The 12,925-nt window shown below is 53.9% G+C and overlaps 14 non-coding genes across 14 annotated transcripts; all 14 read left to right on the forward strand.

Moving 5' to 3' along the window:
* The first annotated feature begins 645 nt into the window (after window positions 1-645).
* Window positions 646-764, forward strand: LOC126150311 (5S ribosomal RNA). Its single transcript, XR_007531393.1, has one exon. It is a non-coding gene; the product is annotated as a 5S ribosomal RNA (ribosomal RNA).
* A 543-nt stretch (window positions 765-1,307) lies between these two features.
* LOC126150312 (5S ribosomal RNA) lies at window positions 1,308-1,426 on the forward strand. The gene has a single exon (XR_007531394.1). It is a non-coding gene; the product is annotated as a 5S ribosomal RNA (ribosomal RNA).
* An 853-nt stretch (window positions 1,427-2,279) lies between these two features.
* On the forward strand, window positions 2,280-2,398 carry LOC126150313 (5S ribosomal RNA). Its single transcript, XR_007531395.1, has one exon. It is a non-coding gene; the product is annotated as a 5S ribosomal RNA (ribosomal RNA).
* An 851-nt stretch (window positions 2,399-3,249) lies between these two features.
* On the forward strand, window positions 3,250-3,368 carry LOC126150314 (5S ribosomal RNA). Its single transcript, XR_007531396.1, has one exon. It is a non-coding gene; the product is annotated as a 5S ribosomal RNA (ribosomal RNA).
* Window positions 3,369-3,911: 543 nt separating this feature from the next.
* Window positions 3,912-4,030, forward strand: LOC126150315 (5S ribosomal RNA). The gene has a single exon (XR_007531397.1). It is a non-coding gene; the product is annotated as a 5S ribosomal RNA (ribosomal RNA).
* Window positions 4,031-4,882: 852 nt separating this feature from the next.
* On the forward strand, window positions 4,883-5,001 carry LOC126150316 (5S ribosomal RNA). The gene has a single exon (XR_007531398.1). It is a non-coding gene; the product is annotated as a 5S ribosomal RNA (ribosomal RNA).
* Window positions 5,002-5,854: 853 nt separating this feature from the next.
* Window positions 5,855-5,973, forward strand: LOC126150317 (5S ribosomal RNA). Its single transcript, XR_007531399.1, has one exon. It is a non-coding gene; the product is annotated as a 5S ribosomal RNA (ribosomal RNA).
* An 851-nt stretch (window positions 5,974-6,824) lies between these two features.
* Window positions 6,825-6,943, forward strand: LOC126150318 (5S ribosomal RNA). Its single transcript, XR_007531400.1, has one exon. It is a non-coding gene; the product is annotated as a 5S ribosomal RNA (ribosomal RNA).
* Window positions 6,944-7,795: 852 nt separating this feature from the next.
* LOC126150320 (5S ribosomal RNA) lies at window positions 7,796-7,914 on the forward strand. Its single transcript, XR_007531402.1, has one exon. It is a non-coding gene; the product is annotated as a 5S ribosomal RNA (ribosomal RNA).
* Window positions 7,915-8,767: 853 nt separating this feature from the next.
* On the forward strand, window positions 8,768-8,886 carry LOC126150322 (5S ribosomal RNA). Its single transcript, XR_007531403.1, has one exon. It is a non-coding gene; the product is annotated as a 5S ribosomal RNA (ribosomal RNA).
* An 851-nt stretch (window positions 8,887-9,737) lies between these two features.
* LOC126150323 (5S ribosomal RNA) lies at window positions 9,738-9,856 on the forward strand. Its single transcript, XR_007531404.1, has one exon. It is a non-coding gene; the product is annotated as a 5S ribosomal RNA (ribosomal RNA).
* An 853-nt stretch (window positions 9,857-10,709) lies between these two features.
* Window positions 10,710-10,828, forward strand: LOC126150324 (5S ribosomal RNA). Its single transcript, XR_007531405.1, has one exon. It is a non-coding gene; the product is annotated as a 5S ribosomal RNA (ribosomal RNA).
* An 853-nt stretch (window positions 10,829-11,681) lies between these two features.
* Window positions 11,682-11,800, forward strand: LOC126150325 (5S ribosomal RNA). Its single transcript, XR_007531406.1, has one exon. It is a non-coding gene; the product is annotated as a 5S ribosomal RNA (ribosomal RNA).
* Window positions 11,801-12,343: 543 nt separating this feature from the next.
* On the forward strand, window positions 12,344-12,462 carry LOC126150326 (5S ribosomal RNA). Its single transcript, XR_007531407.1, has one exon. It is a non-coding gene; the product is annotated as a 5S ribosomal RNA (ribosomal RNA).
* Window positions 12,463-12,925: the final 463 nt, after the last annotated feature.

Genomic DNA, 12,925 nt, shown 5'->3' on the forward strand with positions numbered 1-12,925 from the left:
ACCGCCTATTGTTGTGTAGGAGTGTAGAGTTCCAAATTTGATTTGTAACCACGAATTTATTCCTTAGTCGTCTCGTCTCGCCTCGTCTCGTCTCGTCCCGCAGACGTTTGTCGTGCTTGCGCTGTCATATGGACCACGACCCGAGTGGCAGCGAGCGGCAGCGAGCGGCAGTCGAGCAAAGTCGGGACAAGTCGGGACGGGGACAGGGACAGGGATAGGAATGGTGCGAATGCACTGCAAACTACGCAGACACCTGGTGTGAGGCGAGGCGAGGCGAGGCGAGGCGAGGCGAGGAAGCCCACATCGCTACCAGTTGGCCCTCCAGCACGACACTGCCACACCCCGCACAGGCCTTCCGCTGAACACCAGGGACAAGATGCGTCCTCCGCTAGTGTCGAAGGCTGCACGCGCCCAGCGAATGACAGGGGGTGCAACGAGCAGCAGTGCGTCTCACACACGCGGCGGTGCGCCCGCCAATTCGGCCGTCACTCTGCTGGGACGCCGGGCGCGCCTCCCCGCGCCGTCCATGAGGAACTGGCGGTTGCGGAAGGAAGCGCTTTCGTCAAATGCGGCCGAAAACTAACATTTTGTGTGTTGGGAGAAAAGCCGAACGCGAATTCTGCCGTGCTCCTACATTAGATGAGCGCCAACGGCCATACCATGATGAATACACCGGTTCTCGTCCGATCACCGAAGTTAAGCATCATCGGGCACGGCTAGTACTTGGATGGGTGACCGCCTGGGAAACCCGGGTGCTGTTGGCTCCCTTCCTGTTTTTTTTTTGTTATGTCGCCAGCCCAATTTTCAAACTACCTTTCTGTTGTGACAAAGATGCTTCCTTAAGCCTTTTAAACTACTGTAATGGTACGAAAATGCAGTAATTAACTCAGTTTGAGGGAGAATGTGCTAACCAAGTTTGCCAAGAAGACTTTGAAAACGACAAAACAGTACGAATCGGCAGGTGATTTCTGAAATACGTCACCGCCTATTGTTGTGTAGGAGTGTAGAGTTCCAAATTTGATTTGTAACCACGAATTTATTCCTTAGTCGTCTCGTCTCGTCTCGTCTCGTCTCGTCCCGCAGACGTTTGTCGTGCTTGCGCTGTCATATGGACCACGACCCGAGCGGCAGCGAGCGGCAGTCGAGCAAAGTCGGGACAAGTCGGGACGGGGACAGGGACAGGTATAGGAATGGTGCGAATGCATTGCAAACTACGCAGACACCTGGTGTGAGGCGGAAAACTAACATTTTGTGTGTTGGGAGAAAAGCCGAACGCGAATTCTGCCGTGCTCCTACATTAGATGAGCGCCAACGGCCATACCATGATGAATACACCGGTTCTCGTCCGATCACCGAAGTTAAGCATCATCGGGCACGGCTAGTACTTGGATGGGTGACCGCCTGGGAAACCCGGGTGCTGTTGGCTCCCTTCCTGTTTTTTTTTTTTGTTATGTCGCCAGCCCAATTTTCAAACTACCTTTCTGTTGTGACAAAGATGCTTCCTTAAGCCTTTTAAACTACTGTAATGGTACGAAAATGCAGTAATTAACTCAGTTTGAGGGAGAATGTGCTAACCAAGTTTGCCAAGAAGACTTTGAAAACGACAAAACAGTACGAATCGGCAGGTGATTTCTGAAATACGTCACCGCCTATTGTTGTGTAGGAGTGTAGAGTTCCAAATTTGATTTGTAACCACGAATTTATTCCTTAGTCGTCTCGTCTCGTCTCGTCTCGTCTCGTCCCGCAGACGTTTGTCGTGCTTGCGCTGTCATATGGACCACGACCCGAGCGGCAGCGAGCGGCAGTCGAGCAAAGTCGGGACAAGTCGGGACGGGGACAGGGACAGGGATAGGAATGGTGCGAATGCACTGCAAACTACGCAGACACCTGGTGTGAGGCGAGGCGAGGCGAGGCGAGGCGAGGCGAGGAAGCCCACATCGCTACCAGTGGGCCCTCCAGCACGACACTGCCACACCCCGCACAGGCCTTCCGCTGAACACCAGGGACAAGATGCGTCCTCCGCTTGTGTCGAAGGCTGCACGCGCCCAGCGAATGACAGGGGGTGCAACGAGCAGCAGTGCGTCTCACACACGCGGCGGTGCGCCCGCCAATTCGGCCGTCACTCTGCTGGGACGCCGGGCGCGCCTCCCCGCGCCGTCCATGAGGAACTGGCGGTTGCGGAAGGAAGCGCTTTCGTCAAATGCGGCCGAAAACTAACATTTTGTGTGTTGGGAGAAAAGCCGAACGCGAATTCTGCCGTGCTCCTACATTAGATGAGCGCCAACGGCCATACCATGATGAATACACCGGTTCTCGTCCGATCACCGAAGTTAAGCATCATCGGGCACGGCTAGTACTTGGATGGGTGACCGCCTGGGAAACCCGGGTGCTGTTGGCTCCCTTCCTGTTTTTTTTTTGTTATGTCGCCAGCCCAATTTTCAAACTACCTTTCTGTTGTGACAAAGATGCTTCCTTAAGCCTTTTAAACTACTGTAATGGTACGAAAATGCAGTAATTAACTCAGTTTGAGGGAGAATGTGCTAACCAAGTTTGCCAAGAAGACTTTGAAAACGACAAAACAGTACGAATCGGCAGGTGATTTCTGAAATACGTCACCGCCTATTGTTGTGTAGGAGTGTAGAGTTCCAAATTTGATTTGTAACCACGAATTTATTCCTTAGTCGTCTCGTCTCGTCTCGTCTCGTCTCGTCCCGCAGACGTTTGTCGTGCTTGCGCTGTCATATGGACCACGACCCGAGCGGCAGCGAGCGGCAGTCGAGCAAAGTCGGGACAAGTCGGGACGGGGACAGGGACAGGGATAGGAATGGTGCGAATGCACTGCAAACTACGCAGACACCTGGTGTGAGGCGAGGCGAGGCGAGGCGAGGCGAGGCGAGGAAGCCCACATCGCTACCAGTTGGCCCTCCAGCACGACACTGCCACACCCCGCACAGGCCTTCCGCTGAACACCAGGGACAAGATGCGTCCTCCGCTAGTGTCGAAGGCTGCACGCGCCCAGCGAATGACAGGGGGTGCAACGAGCAGCAGTGCGTCTCACACACGCGGCGGTGCGCCCGCCAATTCGGCCGTCACTCTGCTGGGACGCCGGGCGCGCCTCCCCGCGCCGTCCATGAGGAACTGGCGGTTGCGGAAGGAAGCGCTTTCGTCAAATGCGGCCGAAAACTAACATTTTGTGTGTTGGGAGAAAAGCCGAACGCGAATTCTGCCGTGCTCCTACATTAGATGAGCGCCAACGGCCATACCATGATGAATACACCGGTTCTCGTCCGATCACCGAAGTTAAGCATCATCGGGCACGGCTAGTACTTGGATGGGTGACCGCCTGGGAAACCCGGGTGCTGTTGGCTCCCTTCCTGTTTTTTTTTTGTTATGTCGCCAGCCCAATTTTCAAACTACCTTTCTGTTGTGACAAAGATGCTTCCTTAAGCCTTTTAAACTACTGTAATGGTACGAAAATGCAGTAATTAACTCAGTTTGAGGGAGAATGTGCTAACCAAGTTTGCCAAGAAGACTTTGAAAACGACAAAACAGTACGAATCGGCAGGTGATTTCTGAAATACGTCACCGCCTATTGTTGTGTAGGAGTGTAGAGTTCCAAATTTGATTTGTAACCACGAATTTATTCCTTAGTCGTCTCGTCTCGTCTCGTCTCGTCTCGTCCCGCAGACGTTTGTCGTGCTTGCGCTGTCATATGGACCACGACCCGAGCGGCAGCGAGCGGCAGTCGAGCAAAGTCGGGACAAGTCGGGACGGGGACAGGGACAGGTATAGGAATGGTGCGAATGCATTGCAAACTACGCAGACACCTGGTGTGAGGCGGAAAACTAACATTTTGTGTGTTGGGAGAAAAGCCGAACGCGAATTCTGCCGTGCTCCTACATTAGATGAGCGCCAACGGCCATACCATGATGAATACACCGGTTCTCGTCCGATCACCGAAGTTAAGCATCATCGGGCACGGCTAGTACTTGGATGGGTGACCGCCTGGGAAACCCGGGTGCTGTTGGCTCCCTTCCTGTTTTTTTTTTTGTTATGTCGCCAGCCCAATTTTCAAACTACCTTTCTGTTGTGACAAAGATGCTTCCTTAAGCCTTTTAAACTACTGTAATGGTACGAAAATGCAGTAATTAACTCAGTTTGAGGGAGAATGTGCTAACCAAGTTTGCCAAGAAGACTTTGAAAACGACAAAACAGTACGAATCGGCAGGTGATTTCTGAAATACGTCACCGCCTATTGTTGTGTAGGAGTGTAGAGTTCCAAATTTGATTTGTAACCACGAATTTATTCCTTAGTCGTCTCGTCTCGTCTCGTCTCGTCTCGTCCCGCAGACGTTTGTCGTGCTTGCGCTGTCATATGGACCACGACCCGAGCGGCAGCGAGCGGCAGTCGAGCAAAGTCGGGACAAGTCGGGACGGGGACAGGGACAGGGATAGGAATGGTGCGAATGCACTGCAAACTACGCAGACACCTGGTGTGAGGCGAGGCGAGGCGAGGCGAGGCGAGGCGAGGAAGCCCACATCGCTACCAGTGGGCCCTCCAGCACGACACTGCCACACCCCGCACAAGCCTTCCGCTGAACACCAGGGACAAGATGCGTCCTCCGCTTGTGTCGAAGGCTGCACGCGCCCAGCGAATGACAGGGGGTGCAACGAGCAGCAGTGCGTCTCACACACGCGGCGGTGCGCCCGCCAATTCGGCCGTCACTCTGCTGGGACGCCGGGCGCGCCTCCCCGCGCCGTCCATGAGGAACTGGCGGTTGCGGAAGGAAGCGCTTTCGTCAAATGCGGCCGAAAACTAACATTTTGTGTGTTGGGAGAAAAGCCGAACGCGAATTCTGCCGTGCTCCTACATTAGATGAGCGCCAACGGCCATACCATGATGAATACACCGGTTCTCGTCCGATCACCGAAGTTAAGCATCATCGGGCACGGCTAGTACTTGGATGGGTGACCGCCTGGGAAACCCGGGTGCTGTTGGCTCCCTTCCTGTTTTTTTTTTTTGTTATGTCGCCAGCCCAATTTTCAAACTACCTTTCTGTTGTGACAAAGATGCTTCCTTAAGCCTTTTAAACTACTGTAATGGTACGAAAATGCAGTAATTAACTCAGTTTGAGGGAGAATGTGCTAACCAAGTTTGCCAAGAAGACTTTGAAAACGACAAAACAGTACGAATCGGCAGGTGATTTCTGAAATACGTCACCGCCTATTGTTGTGTAGGAGTGTAGAGTTCCAAATTTGATTTGTAACCACGAATTTATTCCTTAGTCGTCTCGTCTCGTCTCGTCTCGTCTCGTCCCGCAGACGTTTGTCGTGCTTGCGCTGTCATATGGACCACGACCCGAGCGGCAGCGAGCGGCAGTCGAGCAAAGTCGGGACAAGTCGGGACGGGGACAGGGACAGGGATAGGAATGGTGCGAATGCACTGCAAACTACGCAGACACCTGGTGTGAGGCGAGGCGAGGCGAGGCGAGGCGAGGCGAGGAAGCCCACATCGCTACCAGTGGGCCCTCCAGCACGACACTGCCACACCCCGCACAGGCCTTCCGCTGAACACCAGGGACAAGATGCGTCCTCCGCTTGTGTCGAAGGCTGCACGCGCCCAGCGAATGACAGGGGGTGCAACGAGCAGCAGTGCGTCTCACACACGCGGCGGTGCGCCCGCCAATTCGGCCGTCACTCTGCTGGGACGCCGGGCGCGCCTCCCCGCGCCGTCCATGAGGAACTGGCGGTTGCGGAAGGAAGCGCTTTCGTCAAATGCGGCCGAAAACTAACATTTTGTGTGTTGGGAGAAAAGCCGAACGCGAATTCTGCCGTGCTCCTACATTAGATGAGCGCCAACGGCCATACCATGATGAATACACCGGTTCTCGTCCGATCACCGAAGTTAAGCATCATCGGGCACGGCTAGTACTTGGATGGGTGACCGCCTGGGAAACCCGGGTGCTGTTGGCTCCCTTCCTGTTTTTTTTTTGTTATGTCGCCAGCCCAATTTTCAAACTACCTTTCTGTTGTGACAAAGATGCTTCCTTAAGCCTTTTAAACTACTGTAATGGTACGAAAATGCAGTAATTAACTCAGTTTGAGGGAGAATGTGCTAACCAAGTTTGCCAAGAAGACTTTGAAAACGACAAAACAGTACGAATCGGCAGGTGATTTCTGAAATACGTCACCGCCTATTGTTGTGTAGGAGTGTAGAGTTCCAAATTTGATTTGTAACCACGAATTTATTCCTTAGTCGTCTCGTCTCGTCTCGTCTCGTCTCGTCCCGCAGACGTTTGTCGTGCTTGCGCTGTCATATGGACCACGACCCGAGCGGCAGCGAGCGGCAGTCGAGCAAAGTCGGGACAAGTCGGGACGGGGACAGGGACAGGGATAGGAATGGTGCGAATGCACTGCAAACTACGCAGACACCTGGTGTGAGGCGAGGCGAGGCGAGGCGAGGCGAGGCGAGGAAGCCCACATCGCTACCAGTTGGCCCTCCAGCACGACACTGCCACACCCCGCACAGGCCTTCCGCTGAACACCAGGGACAAGATGCGTCCTCCGCTAGTGTCGAAGGCTGCACGCGCCCAGCGAATGACAGGGGGTGCAACGAGCAGCAGTGCGTCTCACACACGCGGCGGTGCGCCCGCCAATTCGGCCGTCACTCTGCTGGGACGCCGGGCGCGCCTCCCCGCGCCGTCCATGAGGAACTGGCGGTTGCGGAAGGAAGCGCTTTCGTCAAATGCGGCCGAAAACTAACATTTTGTGTGTTGGGAGAAAAGCCGAACGCGAATTCTGCCGTGCTCCTACATTAGATGAGCGCCAACGGCCATACCATGATGAATACACCGGTTCTCGTCCGATCACCGAAGTTAAGCATCATCGGGCACGGCTAGTACTTGGATGGGTGACCGCCTGGGAAACCCGGGTGCTGTTGGCTCCCTTCCTGTTTTTTTTTTTGTTATGTCGCCAGCCCAATTTTCAAACTACCTTTCTGTTGTGACAAAGATGCTTCCTTAAGCCTTTTAAACTACTGTAATGGTACGAAAATGCAGTAATTAACTCAGTTTGAGGGAGAATGTGCTAACCAAGTTTGCCAAGAAGACTTTGAAAACGACAAAACAGTACGAATCGGCAGGTGATTTCTGAAATACGTCACCGCCTATTGTTGTGTAGGAGTGTAGAGTTCCAAATTTGATTTGTAACCACGAATTTATTCCTTAGTCGTCTCGTCTCGTCTCGTCTCGTCTCGTCCCGCAGACGTTTGTCGTGCTTGCGCTGTCATATGGACCACGACCCGAGCAGCAGCGAGCGGCAGTCGAGCAAAGTCGGGACAAGTCGGGACGGGGACAGGGACAGGGATAGGAATGGTGCGAATGCACTGCAAACTACGCAGACACCTGGTGTGAGGCGAGGCGAGGCGAGGCGAGGCGAGGCGAGGAAGCCCACATCGCTACCAGTGGGCCCTCCAGCACGACACTGCCACACCCCGCACAAGCCTTCCGCTGAACACCAGGGACAAGATGCGTCCTCCGCTTGTGTCGAAGGCTGCACGCGCCCAGCGAATGACAGGGGGTGCAACGAGCAGCAGTGCGTCTCACACACGCGGCGGTGCGCCCGCCAATTCGGCCGTCACTCTGCTGGGACGCCGGGCGCGCCTCCCCGCGCCGTCCATGAGGAACTGGCGGTTGCGGAAGGAAGCGCTTTCGTCAAATGCGGCCGAAAACTAACATTTTGTGTGTTGGGAGAAAAGCCGAACGCGAATTCTGCCGTGCTCCTACATTAGATGAGCGCCAACGGCCATACCATGATGAATACACCGGTTCTCGTCCGATCACCGAAGTTAAGCATCATCGGGCACGGCTAGTACTTGGATGGGTGACCGCCTGGGAAACCCGGGTGCTGTTGGCTCCCTTCCTGTTTTTTTTTTTTGTTATGTCGCCAGCCCAATTTTCAAACTACCTTTCTGTTGTGACAAAGATGCTTCCTTAAGCCTTTTAAACTACTGTAATGGTACGAAAATGCAGTAATTAACTCAGTTTGAGGGAGAATGTGCTAACCAAGTTTGCCAAGAAGACTTTGAAAACGACAAAACAGTACGAATCGGCAGGTGATTTCTGAAATACGTCACCGCCTATTGTTGTGTAGGAGTGTAGAGTTCCAAATTTGATTTGTAACCACGAATTTATTCCTTAGTCGTCTCGTCTCGTCTCGTCTCGTCTCGTCCCGCAGACGTTTGTCGTGCTTGCGCTGTCATATGGACCACGACCCGAGCGGCAGCGAGCGGCAGTCGAGCAAAGTCGGGACAAGTCGGGACGGGGACAGGGACAGGGATAGGAATGGTGCGAATGCACTGCAAACTACGCAGACACCTGGTGTGAGGCGAGGCGAGGCGAGGCGAGGCGAGGCGAGGAAGCCCACATCGCTACCAGTGGGCCCTCCAGCACGACACTGCCACACCCCGCACAGGCCTTCCGCTGAACACCAGGGACAAGATGCGTCCTCCGCTTGTGTCGAAGGCTGCACGCGCCCAGCGAATGACAGGGGGTGCAACGAGCAGCAGTGCGTCTCACACACGCGGCGGTGCGCCCGCCAATTCGGCCGTCACTCTGCTGGGACGCCGGGCGCGCCTCCCCGCGCCGTCCATGAGGAACTGGCGGTTGCGGAAGGAAGCGCTTTCGTCAAATGCGGCCGAAAACTAACATTTTGTGTGTTGGGAGAAAAGCCGAACGCGAATTCTGCCGTGCTCCTACATTAGATGAGCGCCAACGGCCATACCATGATGAATACACCGGTTCTCGTCCGATCACCGAAGTTAAGCATCATCGGGCACGGCTAGTACTTGGATGGGTGACCGCCTGGGAAACCCGGGTGCTGTTGGCTCCCTTCCTGTTTTTTTTTTGTTATGTCGCCAGCCCAATTTTCAAACTACCTTTCTGTTGTGACAAAGATGCTTCCTTAAGCCTTTTAAACTACTGTAATGGTACGAAAATGCAGTAATTAACTCAGTTTGAGGGAGAATGTGCTAACCAAGTTTGCCAAGAAGACTTTGAAAACGACAAAACAGTACGAATCGGCAGGTGATTTCTGAAATACGTCACCGCCTATTGTTGTGTAGGAGTGTAGAGTTCCAAATTTGATTTGTAACCACGAATTTATTCCTTAGTCGTCTCGTCTCGTCTCGTCTCGTCTCGTCCCGCAGACGTTTGTCGTGCTTGCGCTGTCATATGGACCACGACCCGAGCGGCAGCGAGCGGCAGTCGAGCAAAGTCGGGACAAGTCGGGACGGGGACAGGGACAGGGATAGGAATGGTGCGAATGCACTGCAAACTACGCAGACACCTGGTGTGAGGCGAGGCGAGGCGAGGCGAGGCGAGGCGAGGAAGCCCACATCGCTACCAGTTGGCCCTCCAGCACGACACTGCCACACCCCGCACAGGCCTTCCGCTGAACACCAGGGACAAGATGCGTCCTCCGCTAGTGTCGAAGGCTGCACGCGCCCAGCGAATGACAGGGGGTGCAACGAGCAGCAGTGCGTCTCACACACGCGGCGGTGCGCCCGCCAATTCGGCCGTCACTCTGCTGGGACGCCGGGCGCGCCTCCCCGCGCCGTCCATGAGGAACTGGCGGTTGCGGAAGGAAGCGCTTTCGTCAAATGCGGCCGAAAACTAACATTTTGTGTGTTGGGAGAAAAGCCGAACGCGAATTCTGCCGTGCTCCTACATTAGATGAGCGCCAACGGCCATACCATGATGAATACACCGGTTCTCGTCCGATCACCGAAGTTAAGCATCATCGGGCACGGCTAGTACTTGGATGGGTGACCGCCTGGGAAACCCGGGTGCTGTTGGCTCCCTTCCTGTTTTTTTTTTTTGTTATGTCGCCAGCCCAATTTTCAAACTACCTTTCTGTTGTGACAAAGATGCTTCCTTAAGCCTTTTAAACTACTGTAATGGTACGAAAATGCAGTAATTAACTCAGTTTGAGGGAGAATGTGCTAACCAAGTTTGCCAAGAAGACTTTGAAAACGACAAAACAGTACGAATCGGCAGGTGATTTCTGAAATACGTCACCGCCTATTGTTGTGTAGGAGTGTAGAGTTCCAAATTTGATTTGTAACCACGAATTTATTCCTTAGTCGTCTCGTCTCGTCTCGTCTCGTCTCGTCCCGCAGACGTTTGTCGTGCTTGCGCTGTCATATGGACCACGACCCGAGCAGCAGCGAGCGGCAGTCGAGCAAAGTCGGGACAAGTCGGGACGGGGACAGGGACAGGGATAGGAATGGTGCGAATGCACTGCAAACTACGCAGACACCTGGTGTGAGGCGAGGCGAGGCGAGGCGAGGCGAGGCGAGGAAGCCCACATCGCTACCAGTGGGCCCTCCAGCACGACACTGCCACACCCCGCACAAGCCTTCCGCTGAACACCAGGGACAAGATGCGTCCTCCGCTTGTGTCGAAGGCTGCACGCGCCCAGCGAATGACAGGGGGTGCAACGAGCAGCAGTGCGTCTCACACACGCGGCGGTGCGCCCGCCAATTCGGCCGTCACTCTGCTGGGACGCCGGGCGCGCCTCCCCGCGCCGTCCATGAGGAACTGGCGGTTGCGGAAGGAAGCGCTTTCGTCAAATGCGGCCGAAAACTAACATTTTGTGTGTTGGGAGAAAAGCCGAACGCGAATTCTGCCGTGCTCCTACATTAGATGAGCGCCAACGGCCATACCATGATGAATACACCGGTTCTCGTCCGATCACCGAAGTTAAGCATCATCGGGCACGGCTAGTACTTGGATGGGTGACCGCCTGGGAAACCCGGGTGCTGTTGGCTCCCTTCCTGTTTTTTTTTTTTGTTATGTCGCCAGCCCAATTTTCAAACTACCTTTCTGTTGTGACAAAGATGCTTCCTTAAGCCTTTTAAACTACTGTAATGGTACGAAAATGCAGTAATTAACTCAGTTTGAGGGAGAATGTGCTAACCAAGTTTGCCAAGAAGACTTTGAAAACGACAAAACAGTACGAATCGGCAGGTGATTTCTGAAATACGTCACCGCCTATTGTTGTGTAGGAGTGTAGAGTTCCAAATTTGATTTGTAACCACGAATTTATTCCTTAGTCGTCTCGTCTCGTCTCGTCTCGTCTCGTCCCGCAGACGTTTGTCGTGCTTGCGCTGTCATATGGACCACGACCCGAGCGGCAGCGAGCGGCAGTCGAGCAAAGTCGGGACAAGTCGGGACGGGGACAGGGACAGGGATAGGAATGGTGCGAATGCACTGCAAACTACGCAGACACCTGGTGTGAGGCGAGGCGAGGCGAGGCGAGGCGAGGCGAGGAAGCCCACATCGCTACCAGTGGGCCCTCCAGCACGACACTGCCACACCCCGCACAGGCCTTCCGCTGAACACCAGGGACAAGATGCGTCCTCCGCTTGTGTCGAAGGCTGCACGCGCCCAGCGAATGACAGGGGGTGCAACGAGCAGCAGTGCGTCTCACACACGCGGCGGTGCGCCCGCCAATTCGGCCGTCACTCTGCTGGGACGCCGGGCGCGCCTCCCCGCGCCGTCCATGAGGAACTGGCGGTTGCGGAAGGAAGCGCTTTCGTCAAATGCGGCCGAAAACTAACATTTTGTGTGTTGGGAGAAAAGCCGAACGCGAATTCTGCCGTGCTCCTACATTAGATGAGCGCCAACGGCCATACCATGATGAATACACCGGTTCTCGTCCGATCACCGAAGTTAAGCATCATCGGGCACGGCTAGTACTTGGATGGGTGACCGCCTGGGAAACCCGGGTGCTGTTGGCTCCCTTCCTGTTTTTTTTTTGTTATGTCGCCAGCCCAATTTTCAAACTACCTTTCTGTTGTGACAAAGATGCTTCCTTAAGCCTTTTAAACTACTGTAATGGTACGAAAATGCAGTAATTAACTCAGTTTGAGGGAGAATGTGCTAACCAAGTTTGCCAAGAAGACTTTGAAAACGACAAAACAGTACGAATCGGCAGGTGATTTCTGAAATACGTCACCGCCTATTGTTGTGTAGGAGTGTAGAGTTCCAAATTTGATTTGTAACCACGAATTTATTCCTTAGTCGTCTCGTCTCGTCTCGTCTCGTCTCGTCCCGCAGACGTTTGTCGTGCTTGCGCTGTCATATGGACCACGACCCGAGCGGCAGCGAGCGGCAGTCGAGCAAAGTCGGGACAAGTCGGGACGGGGACAGGGACAGGTATAGGAATGGTGCGAATGCATTGCAAACTACGCAGACACCTGGTGTGAGGCGGAAAACTAACATTTTGTGTGTTGGGAGAAAAGCCGAACGCGAATTCTGCCGTGCTCCTACATTAGATGAGCGCCAACGGCCATACCATGATGAATACACCGGTTCTCGTCCGATCACCGAAGTTAAGCATCATCGGGCACGGCTAGTACTTGGATGGGTGACCGCCTGGGAAACCCGGGTGCTGTTGGCTCCCTTCCTGTTTTTTTTTTTTGTTATGTCGCCAGCCCAATTTTCAAACTGCCTTTCTGTTGTGACAAAGATGCTTCCTTAAGCCTTTTAAACTACTGTAATGGTACGAAAATGCAGTAATTAACTCAGTTTGAGGGAGAATGTGCTAACCAAGTTTGCCAAGAAGACTTTGAAAACGACAAAACAGTACGAATCGGCAGGTGATTTCTGAAATACGTCACCGCCTATTGTTGTGTAGGAGTGTAGAGTTCCAAATTTGATTTGTAACCACGAATTTATTCCTTAGTCGTCTCGTCTCGTCTCGTCTCGTCTCGTCCCGCAGACGTTTGTCGTGCTTGCGCTGTCATATGGACCACGACCCGAGCGGCAGCGAGCGGCAGTCGAGCAAAGTCGGGACAAGTCGGGACGGGGACAGGGACAGGGATAGGAATGGTGCGAATGCACTGCAAACTACGCAGACACCT

This window comes from Schistocerca cancellata, unplaced genomic scaffold (assembly GCF_023864275.1).
Source record: "Schistocerca cancellata isolate TAMUIC-IGC-003103 unplaced genomic scaffold, iqSchCanc2.1 HiC_scaffold_981, whole genome shotgun sequence".
Classification (NCBI taxonomy): Eukaryota; Metazoa; Arthropoda; class Insecta; order Orthoptera; family Acrididae; genus Schistocerca; species Schistocerca cancellata.